The sequence below is a fragment of the Triticum aestivum genome, chromosome 1A (assembly GCF_018294505.1).
Source record: "Triticum aestivum cultivar Chinese Spring chromosome 1A, IWGSC CS RefSeq v2.1, whole genome shotgun sequence".
Taxonomy (NCBI): Eukaryota; Viridiplantae; Streptophyta; class Magnoliopsida; order Poales; family Poaceae; genus Triticum; species Triticum aestivum.
In genome coordinates this window covers 49,263,836-49,279,553 of record NC_057794.1, presented here as the reverse complement: position 1 = coordinate 49,279,553, position 15,718 = coordinate 49,263,836, and positions in this window count along the sequence as shown.

The window sequence follows — 15,718 nt, the reverse complement described above, 5'->3', positions numbered from 1 at the left end:
AATTGTGCATTAAATATGTCCTAGTATTTTAGAAAATTGATTTGGTCCAATTTTGCAACAATTATTTGGTAGTTCCTTCACAAAAAAACCTCCTTTCGGGCACTCGGAAAATGAAAAATGGTTTTTTCGTCCAAAGAAAATGAAAACTTCCTTAGGCAACATTGTTTGCCATTCCAATATGCACCCTTATGCACAATATGAGATCATTTGAACAAACTATGCCATGAATGTGGCCATAAGATTGATCATTTGGCTTGAAAGCCATGAATCTTCAGAGATGATAGCTCATTTCTGAGAACACTTTTTTAAAATAATTGCCGTATTACAAGTTTGTTATTTTGCTTGGGAACTTGGCCACATCTAATGACACAATGCGAAGGTTTCCCAATTTTTTGATTTTTTTTGAATTTTTTATGCCCGTTTCAAAATGCGGTCAAAACGGCGGGCTTGGCCGTTCCTAGCTAGTGGTTGAATCTTTGAAAACTTTTGGTGTTTCTCTGATTAAGTAGATACTTCTGTACCTAGAAATGATTTTTGTAAAAAATAAATAGCAAACTATGAGGAAGCTGCAGTTCAAATTTGACCCACTTCCAACTGAATCGGCGGAAATTTGTCTTTTTCACGAGAGGTGGATCAAAACTTTTTACACCCAATCATTTTGTCAATTGTGCATTAAATATGTCCTAGTATTTTAGAAAATTGATTTGGACCAATTTTTCAACAATTATTTGGTAGTTCCTTCACAAAAAAACCTCCTTTCGGGCACTCGGAAAATGAAAAATGGTTGTTTCGTCCAAAGAAAATGAAAACTTCCTTAGGCAACATTGTTTGCCATTCCAATATGCACCCTTGTGCACAATATGAGATCATTTGAACAAACTATGCCACGAATGTGGCCATAAGATTGATCATTTGGCTTGAAAGCCATGAATCTTCAGAGATGATAGCTCATTTCTGAGAACTATTTTTTAAAATAATTGTCGTATTACAAGTTTGTTATTTTTCTTGGGAACTTGGCCACATATAATGACACAATGCGAAGGTTTCCCAATTTTTTAATTTTTTTTGAATTTTTTATGCCCGTTTCAAAATGCGGTCAAGACGGCGGGCTTGACCGTTCCTAGCTAGTGGCTGAATCTTGGAAAACGTTTGGTGTTTCTCTTATTAAATAGATACTTATGTACCTAGAAATGATTTTTGTAAAAAATAAATAGCAAACTATGAGGCAGCTGCAGTTCAAATTTGACCCGCTTCCAACTAAATCGGCGGAAATTTGTCTTTTTCACGAGAGGTGGATCACAACTTTTTACACCCAACCATTTTGTCAATTGTGCATTAAATATGTCCTAGTATTTTAGAAAATTGATTTGGTCCAATTTTGCAACAATTATTTGGTAGTTCCTTCACAAAAAAACCTCCTTTCGGGCACTCGGAAAATGAAAAATGGTTTTTTCGTCCAAAGAAAATGAAAACTTCCTTAGGCAACATTGTTTGCCATTCCAATATGCACCCTTATGCACAATATGAGATCATTTGAACAAACTATGCCATGAATGTGGCCATAAGATTGATCATTTGGCTTGAAAGCCATGAATCTTCAGAGATGATAGCTCATTTCTGAGAACACTTTTTTAAAATAATTGCCGTATTACAAGTTTGTTATTTTGCTTGGGAACTTGGCCACATCTAATGACACAATGCGAAGGTTTCCCAATTTTTTGATTTTTTTTGAATTTTTTATGCCCGTTTCAAAATGCGGTCAAAACGGCGGGCTTGGCCGTTCCTAGCTAGTGGTTGAATCTTTGAAAACTTTTGGTGTTTCTCTGATTAAGTAGATACTTCTGTACCTAGAAATGATTTTTGTAAAAAATAAATAGCAAACTATGAGGCAGCTGCAGTTCAAATTTGACCCACTTCCAACTGAATCGGCGGAAATTTGTCTTTTTCACGAGAGGTGGATCAAAACTTTTTACACCCAACCATTTTGTCAATTGTGCATTAAATATGTCCTAGTATTTTAGAAAATTGATTTGGACCAATTTTTCAACAATTATTTGGTAGTTCCTTCACAAAAAAACCTCCTTTCGGGCACTCGGAAAATGAAAAATGGTTTTTTCGTCCAAAGAAAATGAAAACTTCCTTAGGCAACATTGTTTGCCATTCCAATATGCACCCTTGTGCACAATATGAGATCATTTGAACAAACTATGCCACGAATGTGGCCATAAGATTGATCATTTGGCTTGAAAGCCATGAATCTTCAGAGATGATAGCTCATTTCTGAGAACTATTTTTTAAAATAATTGCCGTATGACAAGTTTGTTATTTTTCTTGGGAACTTGGCCACATATAATGACACAATGCGAAGGTTTCCCAATTTTTTGATTTTTTTTGAATTTTTTATGCCCGTTTCAAAATGCGGTCAAAATGGCGGGCTTCACCGTTCCTAGCTAGTGGCTGAATCTTGGAAAACTTTTGGTGTTTCTCTGATTAAATAGATACATATGTACCTAGAAATGATTTTTGTAAAAAATAAATAGCAAACTATGAGGCAGCTGCAGTTCAGATTTGACCCGCTTCCAACTGAATCGGCGGAAATTTGTCTTTTTCACGAGAGGTGGATCAAAACTTTTTACACCCAACCATTTTGTCAATTGTGCATTAATTATGTCCTAGTATTTTAGAAAATTGATTTGGTCCAATTTTGCAACAATTATTTGGTAGTTCCTTCACAAAAAAACCTCCTTTCGGGCACTCGGAAAATGAAAAATGGTTTTTTCGTCCAAAGAAAATGAAAACTTCCTTAGGCAACATTGTTTGCCATTCCAATATGCACCCTTGTGCACAATATGAGATCATTTGAACAAACTATGCCACGAACGTGGCCATAAGATTGATCATTTGGCTTGAAAGCCATGAATCTTCACAGATGATAGCTCATTTCTGAGAACACTTTTTTAAAATAATTGTCGTATTACAAGTTTGTTATTTTTCTTGGGAACTTGGCCACATATAATGACACAATGCGAAGGTTTCCCAATTTTTTGATTTTTTTTGAATTTTTTATGCCCGTTTCAAAATGCGGTCAAAACAGCGGGCTTGACCGTTCCTAGCTAGTGGGTGAATCTTGGAAAACTTTTGGTGTTTCTCTGATTAAATATATACTTATGTACCTAGAAATGATTCTTGTAAAAAATAAATAGCAAACTATGAGGCAGCTGCAGTTCAAATTTGACCCGCTTCCACCTGAATCGGCGGAAATTTGTCTTTTTCACGAGAGGTGGATCAAAACTATTTACACCCAACCATTTTGTCAATTGTGCATTAAATATGTCCTAGTATTTTAGAAAATTGATTTGGTCCAATTTTGCAACAATTATTTGGTAGTTCCTTCACAAAAAAACCTCCTTTCGGGCACTCGGAAAATGAAAAATGCTTTTTTCGTACAAAGAAAATGAAAACTTCCTTAGGCAACATTGTTTGCCATTCCAATATGCACCCTTGTGCACAATATGAGATCATTTGAAAAAACTATGCCACGAACGTGGCCATAAGATTGATCATTTGGCTTGAAAGCCATGAATCTTCAGAGATGATAGCTCATTTCTGAGAACTATTTTTTAAAATAATTGCCGTATTACAAGTTTGTTATTTTTCTTGGGAACTTGGCCACATATAATGACACAATGCGAAGGTTTCCCAATTTTTTAATTTTTTTTGAATTTTTTATGCCCGTTTCAAAATGCGGTCAAGACGGCGGGCTTGACCGTTCCTAGCTAGTGGTTGAATCTTGGAAAACTTTTGGTGCTTCTCTGATTAAATAGATACTTATGTACCTAGAAATGATTTTTGTAAAAAATAAATAGCAAACTATGAGGCGGCTGCAGTTCAAATTTGACCCGCTTCCACCTGAATCGGCGGAAATTTGTCTTTTTCACAAGAGGTGGATCACAACTTTTTACACCCAACCATTTTGTCAATTGTGCATTAAATATGTCCTAGTATTTTAGAAAATTGATTTAGTCCAATTTTGCAACAATTATTTGGTAGTTCCTTCACAAAAAAACCTCCTTTCGGACACTCGGAAAATGAAAAATGGTTTTTTCGTCCAAAGAAAATGAAAACTTCCTTAGGCAACATTGTTTGCCATTCCAATATGCACCCTTGTGCACAATATGAGATCATTTGAACAAACTATGCCACGAATGTGGCCATAAGATTGATCATTTGGCTTGAAAGCCATGAATCTTCAGAGATGATAGCTCATTTCTGAGAACACTTTTTTAAAATAATTGCCGTATTACAAGTTTTTTATTTTTCTTGGGAACTTGGCCACATCTAATGACACAATGCGAAGGTTTCCCAATTTTTTTTTGAATTTTTTATGCCCGTTTCAAAATGCGGTCAAAACGGCGGGCTTGACCGTTCCTAGCTAGTGGTTGAATCTTGGAAAACTTTTGGTGTTTCTCTGATTAAGTAGATACTTATGTACCTAGAAATGATTTTTGTAAAAAATAAATAGCAAACTATGAGGCAGCTGCAGTTCAAATTTGACCCGCTTCCAACTGAATCGGCGGAAATTTGTCTTTTTCACGAGAGGTGGATCAAAACATTTTACACCCAACCATTTTGTCAATTGTGCATTAAATATGTCCTAGTATTTTAGAAAATTGATTTGGTCCAATTTTTCAACAATTATTTGGTAGTTCCTTCACAAAAAAACCTCCTTTCGGGCACTCGGAAAATGAAAAATGGTTTTTTCGTCCAAAGAAAATGAAAACTTCCTTAGGCAACATTGTTTGCCATTCCAATATGCACCCTTGTGCACAATATGAGATCATTTGAACAAACTATGCCACGAATGTGGCCATAACATTGATCATTTGGCTTGAAAGCCATGAATCTTCAGAGATGATAGCTCATTTCTGAGAACTATTTTTTAAAACAATTGCCGTATTACAAGTTTGTTATTTTTCTTGGGAACTTGGCCACATATAATGACACAATGCGAAGGTTCCCCAATTTTTTGATTTTTTTTTGAATTTTTTATGCCCGTTTCAAAATGCGGTCAAGACGGCGGGCTTGACCGTTCCTAGCTAGTGGCTGAATCTTGGAAAACTTTTGGTGTTTCTCTGATTAAATAGATACTTATGTACCTAGAAATGATTTTTGTAAAAAATAAATAGCAAACTATGAGGCAGCTGCAGTTCAAATTTGACCCGCTTCCAACTAAATCGGCGGAAATTTGTCTTTTTCACGAGAGGTGGATCACAACTTTTTACACCCAACCATTTTGTCAATTGTGCATTAAATATGTCCTAGTATTTTAGAAAATTGATTTGGTCCAATTTTTCAACAATTATTTGGTAGTTCCTTCACAAAAAAACCTCCTTTCGGGCACTCGGAAAATGAAAAATGGTTTTTTCGTCCAAAGAAAATGAAAACTTCCTTAGGCAACATTGTTTGCCATTCCAATATGCACCCTTGTGCACAATATGAGATCATTTGAACAAACTATGCCACGAATGTGGCCATAACATTGATCATTTGGCTTGAAAGCCATGAATCTTCAGAGATGATAGCTCATTTCTGAGAACTATTTTTTAAAACAATTGCCGTATTACAAGTTTGTTATTTTTCTTGGGAACTTGGCCACATATAATGACACAATGCGAAGGTTTCCCAATTTTTTGATTTTTTTTTGAATTTTTTATGCCCGTTTCAAAATGCGGTCAAGACGGCGGGCTTGACCGTTCCTAGCTAGTGGTTGAATCATGGAAAACTTTTGGTGTTTATCTGATTAAATAGATACTTATGTACCTAGAAATGATTTTTGTAAAAAATAAATAGCAAACTATGAGGCAGCTGCAGTTCAAATTTGACCCGCTTCCAGCTGAATCGCCGGAAATTTGTCTTTTTCACGAGAGGTGGATCAAAACTTTTTACACCCAACCATTTTGTCAATTGTGCATTAAATATGTCCTAGTATTTTAGAAAATTGATTTGGTCCAATTTTGCAACAATTATTTGGTAGTTCCTTCACAAAAAAACCTCCTTTCGGGCACTCGGAAAATGAAAAATGGTTTTTTCGTCCAAAGAAAATGAAAACTTCCTTAGGCAACATTGTTTGCCATTCCAATATGCACCCTTATGCACAATATGAGATCATTTGAACAAACTATGCCATGAATGTGGCCATAAGATTGATCATTTGGCTTGAAAGCCATGAATCTTCAAAGATGATAGCTCATTTCTGAGAACACTTTTTTAAAATAATTGCCGTATTACAACTTTGTTATTTTGCTTGGGAACTTGGCCACATCTAATGACACAATGCGAAGGTTTCCCAATTTTTTGATTTTTTTTTGAATTTTTTATGCCCGTTTCAAAATGCGGTCAAAACGGCGGGCTTGGCCGTTCCTAGCTAGTGGTTGAATCTTTGAAAACTTTTGGTGTTTCTCTGATTAAGTAGATACTTCTGTACCTAGAAATGATTTTTGTAAAAAATAAATAGCAAACTATGAGGCAGCTGCAGTTCAAATTTGACCCACTTCCAACTGAATCGGCGGAAATTTGTCTTTTTCACGAGAGGTGGATCAAAACTTTTTACACCCAACCATTTTGTCAATTGTGCATTAAATATGTCCTAGTATTTTAGAAAATTGATTTGGACCAATTTTTCAACAATTATTTGGTAGTTCCTTCACAAAAAACCTCCTTTCGGGCACTCGGAAAATGAAAAATGGTTTTTTCGTCCAAAGAAAATGAAAACTTCCTTAGGCAACATTGTTTGCCATTCCAATATGCACCCTTGTGCACAATATGAGATCATTTGAACAAACTATGCCACGAATGTGGCCATAAGATTGATCATTTGGCTTGAAAGCCATGAATCTTCAGAGATGATAGCTCATTTCTGAGAACTATTTTTTAAAATAATTGCCGTATTACAAGTTTGTTATTTTTCTTGGGAACTTGGCCACATATAATGACACAATGCGAAGGTTTCCCAATTTTTTGATTTTTTTTTGAATTTTTTATGCCCGTTTCAAAATGCGGTCAAGACGGCGGGCTTGACCGTTCCTAGCTAGTGGCTGAATCTTGGAAAACTTTTGGTGTTTCTCTGATTAAATAGATACTTATGTACCTAGAAATGATTTTTGTAAAAAATAAATAGCAAACTATGAGGCAGCTGCAGTTCAAATTTGACCCGCTTCCAACTAAATCGGCGGAAATTTGTCTTTTTCACGAGAGGTGGATCACAACTTTTTACACCCAACCATTTTGTTAATTGTGCATTAAATATGTCCTAGTATTTTAGAAAATTGATTTGGTCCAATTTTGCAACAATTATTTGGTAGTTCCTTCACAAAAAAACCTCCTTTCGGGCACTCGGAAAATGAAAAATGGTTTTTTCGTCCAAAGAAAATGAAAACTTCCTTAGGCAACATTGTTTGCCATTCCAATATGCACCCTTATGCACAATATGAGATCATTTGAACAAACTATGCCATGAATGTGGCCATAAGATTGATCATTTGGCTTGAAAGCCATGAATCTTCAGAGATGATAGCTCATTTCTGAGAACACTTTTTTAAAATAATTGCCGTATTACAAGTTTGTTATTTTGCTTGGGAACTTGGCCACATCTAATGACACAATGCGAAGGTTTCCCAATTTTTTGATTTTTTTTGAATTTTTTATGCCCGTTTCAAAATGCGGTCAAAACGGCGGGCTTGGCCGTTCCTAGCTAGTGGTTGAATCTTTGAAAACTTTTGGTGTTTCTCTGATTAAGTAGATACTTCTGTACCTAGAAATGATTTTTGTAAAAAATAAATAGCAAACTATGAGGCAGCTGCAGTTCAAATTTGACCCACTTCCAACTGAATCGGCGGAAATTTGTCTTTTTCACGAGAGGTGGATCAAAACTTTTTACACCCAACCATTTTGTCAATTGTGCATTAAATATGTCCTAGTATTTTAGAAAATTGATTTGGACCAATTTTTCAACAATTATTTGGTAGTTCCTTCACAAAAAAACCTCCTTTCGGGCACTCGGAAAATGAAAAATGGTTTTTTCGTCCAAAGAAAATGAAAACTTCCTTAGGCAACATTGTTTGCCATTCCAATATGCACCCTTGTGCACAATATGAGATCATTTGAACAAACTATGCCACGAATGTGGCCATAAGATTGATCATTTGGCTTGAAAGCCATGAATCTTCAGAGATGATAGCTCATTTCTGAGAACTATTTTTTAAAATAATTGCCGTATGACAAGTTTGTTATTTTTCTTGGGAACTTGGCCACATATAATGACACAATGCGAAGGTTTCCCAATTTTTTGATTTTTTTTTGAATTTTTTATGCCCGTTTCAAAATGCGGTCAAAATGGCGGGCTTCACCGTTCCTAGCTAGTGGCTGAATCTTGGAAAACTTTTGGTGTTTCTCTGATTAAATAGATACATATGTACCTAGAAATGATTTTTGTAAAAAATAAATAGCAAACTATGAGGCAGCTGCAGTTCAGATTTGACCCGCTTCCAACTGAATCGGCGGAAATTTGTCTTTTTCACGAGAGGTGGATCAAAACTTTTTACACCCAACCATTTTGTCAATTGTGCATTAATTATGTCCTAGTATTTTAGAAAATTGATTTGGTCCAATTTTGCAACAATTATTTGGTAGTTCCTTCACAAAAAAACCTCCTTTCGGGCACTCGGAAAATGAAAAATGGTTTTTTCGTCCAAAGAAAATGAAAACTTCCTTAGGCAACATTGTTTGCCATTCCAATATGCACCCTTGTGCACAATATGAGATCATTTGAACAAACTATGCCACGAACGTGGCCATAAGATTGATCATTTGGCTTGAAAGCCATGAATCTTCACAGATGATAGCTCATTTCTGAGAACACTTTTTTAAAATAATTGTCGTATTACAAGTTTGTTATTTTTCTTGGGAACTTGGCCACATATAATGACACAATGCGAAGGTTTCCCAATTTTTTGATTTTTTTTGAATTTTTTATGCCCGTTTCAAAATGCGGTCAAAACAGCGGGCTTGACCGTTCCTAGCTAGTGGGTGAATCTTGGAAAACTTTTGGTGTTTCTCTGATTAAATATATACTTATGTACCTAGAAATGATTCTTGTAAAAAATAAATAGCAAACTATGAGGCAGCTGCAGTTCAAATTTGACCCGCTTCCACCTGAATCGGCGGAAATTTGTCTTTTTCACGAGAGGTGGATCAAAACTATTTACACCCAACCATTTTGTCAATTGTGCATTAAATATGTCCTAGTATTTTAGAAAATTGATTTGGTCCAATTTTGCAACAATTATTTGGTAGTTCCTTCACAAAAAAACCTCCTTTCGGGCACTCGGAAAATGAAAAATGCTTTTTTCGTACAAAGAAAATGAAAACTTCCTTAGGCAACATTGTTTGCCATTCCAATATGCACCCTTGTGCACAATATGAGATCATTTGAAAAAACTATGCCACGAACGTGGCCATAAGATTGATCATTTGGCTTGAAAGCCATGAATCTTCAGAGATGATAGCTCATTTCTGAGAACACTTTTTTAAAATAATTGCCGTATTACAAGTTTGTTATTTTTCTTGCGAACTTGGCCACATCTAATGACACAATGCGAAGGTTTCCCAATTTTTTGATTTTTTTTGAATTTTTTATGCCCGTTTCAAAATGCGGTCAAAACGGCGGGCTTGACCGTTCCTAGCTAGTGGTTGAATCATGGAAAACTTTTGGTGTTTATCTGATTAAATAGATACTTATGTACCTAGAAATGATTTTTGTAAAAAATAAATAGCAAACTATGAGGCAGCTGCAGTTCAAATTTGACCCGCTTCCAGCTGAATCGCCGGAAATTTGTCTTTTTCACGAGAGGTGGATCAAAACTTTTTACACCCAACCATTTTGTCAATTGTGCATTAAATATGTCCTAGTATTTTAGAAAATTGATTTGGTCCAATTTTGCAACAATTATTTGGTAGTTCCTTCACAAAAAACCTCCTTTCGGGCACTCGGAAAATGAAAAATGGTTTTTTCGTCCAAAGAAATTGAAAACTTCCTTAGGCAACATTGTTTGCCATTCCAATATGCACCCTTGTGCACAATATGAGATCATTTGAACAAACTATACCACGAATGTGGCCATAAGATTGATCATTTGGCTAGAAAGCCATGAATCTTCAAAGATGATAGCTCATTTCTGAGAACTATTTTTTAAAATAATTGCCGTATTACGAGTTTGTTATTTTTCTTGGGAACTTGGCCACATATAATGACACAATGCGAAGGTTTCCCAATTTTTTGATTTTTATTTGAATTTTTTATGCCCGTTTCAAAATGCGGTCAAGACGGCGGGCTTGACCGTTCCTAGCTAGTGGCTGAATCTTGGAAAACTTTTGGTGCTTCTCTGATTAAATAGATACTTATGTACCTAGAAATGATTTTTGTAAAAAATAAATAGCAAACTATGAGGCAGCTGCAGTTCAAATTTGACCCGCTTCCACCTGAATCGGCGGAAATTTGTCTTTTTCACAAGAGGTGGATCACAACTTTTTACACCCAACCATTTTGTCAATTGTGCATTAAATATGTCCTAGTATTTTAGAAAATTGATTTAGTCCAATTTTGCAACAATTATTTGGTAGTTCCTTCACAAAAAAACCTCCTTTCGGACACTCGGAAAATGAAAAATGGTTTTTTCGTCCAAAGAAAATGAAAACTTCCTTAGGCAACATTGTTTGCCATTCCAATATGCACCCTTGTGCACAATATGAGATCATTTGAACAAACTATGCCACGAATGTGGCCATAAGATTGATCATTTGGCTTGAAAGCCATGAATCTTCAGAGATGATAGCTCATTTCTGAGAACACTTTTTTAAAATAATTGCCGTATTACAAGTTTTTTATTTTTCTTGGGAACTTGGCCACATCTAATGACACAATGCGAAGGTTTCCCAATTTTTTTTTGAATTTTTTATGCCCGTTTCAAAATGCGGTCAAAACGGCGGGCTTGACCGTTCCTAGCTAGTGGTTGAATCTTGGAAAACTTTTGGTGTTTCTCTGATTAAGTAGATACTTATGTACCTAGAAATGATTTTTGTAAAAAATAAATAGCAAACTATGAGGCAGCTGCAGTTCAAATTTGACCCGCTTCCAACTGAATCGGCGGAAATTTGTCTTTTTCACGAGAGGTGGATCAAAACTTTTTACACCCAACCATTTTGTCAATTGTGCATTAAATATGTCCTAGTATATTAGAAAACTGATTTGGTCCAATTTTTCAACAATTATTTGGTAGTTCCTTCACAAAAAAACCTCCTTTCGGGCACTCGGAAAATGAAAAATGGTTTTTTCGTACAAAGAAAATGAAAACTTCCTTAGGGAACATTGTTTGCCATTACAATATGCACCCTTGTGCACAATATGAGATCATTTGAAAAAACTATGCCACGAACGTGGCCATAAGATTGATCATTTGGCTTGAAAGCCATGAATCTTCAGAGATGATAGCTCATTTCTGAGAACACTTTTTTAAAATAATTGCCGTATTACAAGTTTGTTATTTTTCTTGGGAACTTGGCCACATCTAATGACACAATGCGAAGGTTTCCCAATTTTTTGATTTTTTTTGAATTTTTTATGCCCGTTTCAAAATGCGGTCAAAACGGCGGGCTTGACCGTTCCTAGCTAGTGGTTGAATCTTGGAAAACTTTTGGTGTTTCTCTTATTAAATAGATACTTATGTACCTAGAAATGATTTTTGTAAAAAATAAATAGCAAACTATGAGGCAGCTGCAGTTCAAATTTGACCCGCTTCCAGCTGAATCACCGGAAATTTGTCTTTTTCACGAGAGGTGGATCAAAACTTTTTACACCCAACCATTTTTTCAATTGTGCATTAAATATGTCCTAGTATTTTAGAAAATTGATTTAGTCCAATTTTGCAACAATTATTTGGTAGTTCCTTCACAAAAAAACCTCCTTTCGGGCACTCGGAAAATGAAAAATGGTTTTTTCGTACAAAGAAAATGAAAACTTCCTTAGGCAACATTGTTTGCCATTCCAATATGCACCCTTGTGCACAATATGAGATCATTTGAAAAAACTTTGCCACGAACGTGGCCATAAGATTGATCATTTGGCTTGAAAGCCATGAATCTTCAGAGATGATAGCTCATTTCTGAGAACACTTTTTTAAAATAATTGCCGTATTACAAGTTTGTTATTTTTCTTGGGAACTTGGCCACATCTAATGACACAATGCGAAGGTTTCCCAATTTTTTGATTTTTTTTGAATTTTTTATGCCCGTTTCAAAATGCGGTCAAAACGGCGGGCTTGACCGTTCCTAGCTAGTGGTTGAATCTTGGAAAACTTTTGGTGTTTCTCTGATTAAATAGATACTTATGTACCTAGAAATGATTTTTGTAAAAAATAAATAGCAAACTATGAGGCAGCTGCAGTTCAAATTTGACCCGCTTCCATCTGAATCGCCGGAAATTTGTCTTTTTCACGAGAGGTGGATCAAAACTTTTTACACCCAACCATTTTGTCAATTGTGCATTAAATATGTCCTAGTATTTTAGAAAATTGATTTGGTCCAATTTTGCAACAATTATTTGGTAGTTCCTTCACAAGAAAACCTCCTTTCGGGCACTCGGAAAATGAAAAATGGTTTTTTCGTCCAAAGAAAATGAAAACTTCCTTAGGCAACATTGTTTGCCATTCCAATATGCACCCTTGTGCACAATATGAGATCATTTGAACAAACTATACCACGAATGTGGCCATAAGATTGATCATTTGGCTAGAAAGCCATGAATCTTCAGAGATGATAGCTCATTTCTGAGAACTATTTTTTAAAATAATTGTCGTATTACAAGTTTGTTATTTTTCTTGGGAACTTGGCCACATATAATGACACAATGCGAAGGTTTCCCAATTTTTTGATTTTTTTTGAATTTTTTATGCCCGTTTCAAAATGCGGTCAAGACGGCGGGCTTGACCGTTCCTAGCTAGTGGCTGAATCTTGGAAAACTTTTGGTGCTTCTCTGATTAAATAGATACTTATGTACCTAGAAATGATTTTTGTAAAAAATAAATAGCAAACTATGAGGCAGCTGCAGTTCAAATTTGACCCGCTTCCACCTGAATCGGCGGAAATTTGTCTTTTTCACGAGAGGTGGATCACAACTTTTTACATCCAACCATTTTGTCAATTGTGCATTAAATATGTCCTAGTATTTTAGAAAATTGATTTAGTCCAATTTTGCAACAATTATTTGGTAGTTCCTTCACAAAAAAACCTCCTTTCGGGCACTCGGAAAATGAAAAATGGTTTTTTCGTCTAAAGAAAATGAAAACTTCCTTAGGCAACATTGTTTGCCATTCCAATATGCACCCTTGTGCACAATATGAGATCATTTGAACAAACTATGCCACGAATGTGGCCATAAGATTGATCATTTGGCTTGAAAGCCATGAATCTTCAGAGATGATAGCTCATTTCTGAGAACACTTTTTTAAAATAATTGCCGTATTACAAGTTTTTTATTTTTCTTGGGAACTTGGCCACATCTAATGACACAATGCGAAGGTTTCCCAATTTTTTTTCTGAATTTTTTATGCCCGTTTCAAAATGCGGTCAAAACGGCGGGCTTGACCGTTCCTAGCTAGTGGTTGAATCTTGGAAAACTTTTGGTGTTTCTCTGATTAAGTAGATACTTATGTACCTAGAAATGATTTTTGTAAAAAATAAATAGCAAACTATGAGGCAGCTGCAGTTCAAATTTGACCCGCTTCCAACTGAATCGGCGGAAATTTGTCTTTTTCACGGGAGGTGGATCAAAACATTTTACACCCAACCATTTTGTCAATTGTGCATTAAATATGTCGTAGTATTTTAGAAAATTGATTTGGTCCAATTTTTCAACAATTATTTGGTAGTTCCTTCACAAAAAAACCTCCTTTCGGGCACTCGGAAAATGAAAAATGGTTTTTTCGTCCAAAGAAAATGAAAACTTCCTTAGGCAACATTGTTTGCCATTCCAATATGCACCCTTGTGCACAATATGAGATCATTTGAACAAACTATGCCACGAATGTGGCCATAACATTGATCATTTGGCTTGAAAGCCATGAATCTTCAGAGATGATAGCTCATTTCTGAGAACTATTTTTTAAAACAATTGCCGTATTACAAGTTTGTTATTTTTCTTGGGAACTTGGCCACATATAATGACACAATGCGAAGGTTCCCCAATTTTTTGAATTTTTTTGAATTTTTTATGCCCGTTTCAAAATGCGGTCAAAACGGCGGGCTTGACCGTTCCTAGCTAGTGGTTGAATCTTCGAAAACTTTTGGTGTTTCTATTATTAAGTAGATACTTATGTACCTAGAAATGATTTTTGTAAAAAGTAAATAGCAAACTATGAGGCAGCTGCAGTTCAAATTTGACCCGCTTCCAACTGAATCGGCGGAAATTTGTCTTTTTCACGAGAGGTGGATCAAAACTTTTTACACCCAACCATTTTGTCAATTGTGCATTAAATATGTCCTAGTATTTTAGAAAATTGATTTAGTCCAATTTTGCAACAATTATTTGGTAGTTCCTTCACAAAAAAACCTCCTTTCGGGCACTCGGAAAATGAAAAATGGTTTTTTCGTACAAAGAAAATGAAAACTTCCTTAGGCAACATTGTTTGCCATTCCAATATGCACCCTTGTGCACAATATGAGATCATTTGAAAAAACTTTGCCACGAACGTGGCCATAAGATTGATCATTTGGCTTGAAAGCCATGAATCTTCAGAGATGATAGCTCATTTCTGAGAACACTTTTTTAAAATAATTGCCGTATTACAGGTTTGTTATTTTTCTTGGGAACTTGGCCACATCTAATGACACAATGCGAAGGTTTCCCAATTTTTTGATTTTTTTTGAATTTTTTATGCCCGTTTCAAAATGCGGTCAAAACGGCGGGCTTGACCGTTCCTAGCTAGTGGTTGAATCTTGGAAAACTTTTGGTGTTTCTCTGATTAAATAGATACTTATGTACCTAGAAATGATTTTTGTAAAAAATAAATAGCAAACTATGAGGCAGCTGCAGTTCAAATTTGACCCGCTTCCATCTGAATCGCCGGAAATTTGTCTTTTTCACGAGAGGTGGATCAAAACTTTTTACACCCAACCATTTTGTCAATTGTGCATTAAATATGTCCTAGTATTTTCGAAAATTGATTTGGTCCAATTTTGCAACAATTATTTGGTAGTTCCTTCACAAGAAAACCTCCTTTCGGGCACTCGGAAAATGAAAAATGGTTTTTTCGTCCAAAGAAAATGAAAACTTCCTTAGGCAACATTGTTTGCCATTCCAATATGCACCCTTGTGCACAATATGAGATCATTTGAACAAACTATACCACGAATGTGGCCATAAGATTGATCATTTGGCTAGAAAGCCATGAATCTTCAGAGATGATAGCTCATTTCTGAGAACTATTTTTTAAAATAATTGTCGTATTACAAGTTTGTTATTTTTCTTGGGAACTTGGCCACATATAATGACACAATGCGAAGGTTTCCCAATTTTTTGATTTTTTTTGAATTTTTTATGCCCGTTTCAAAATGCGGTCAAGACGGCGGGCTTGACCGTTCCTAGCTAGTGGCTGAATCTTGGAAAACT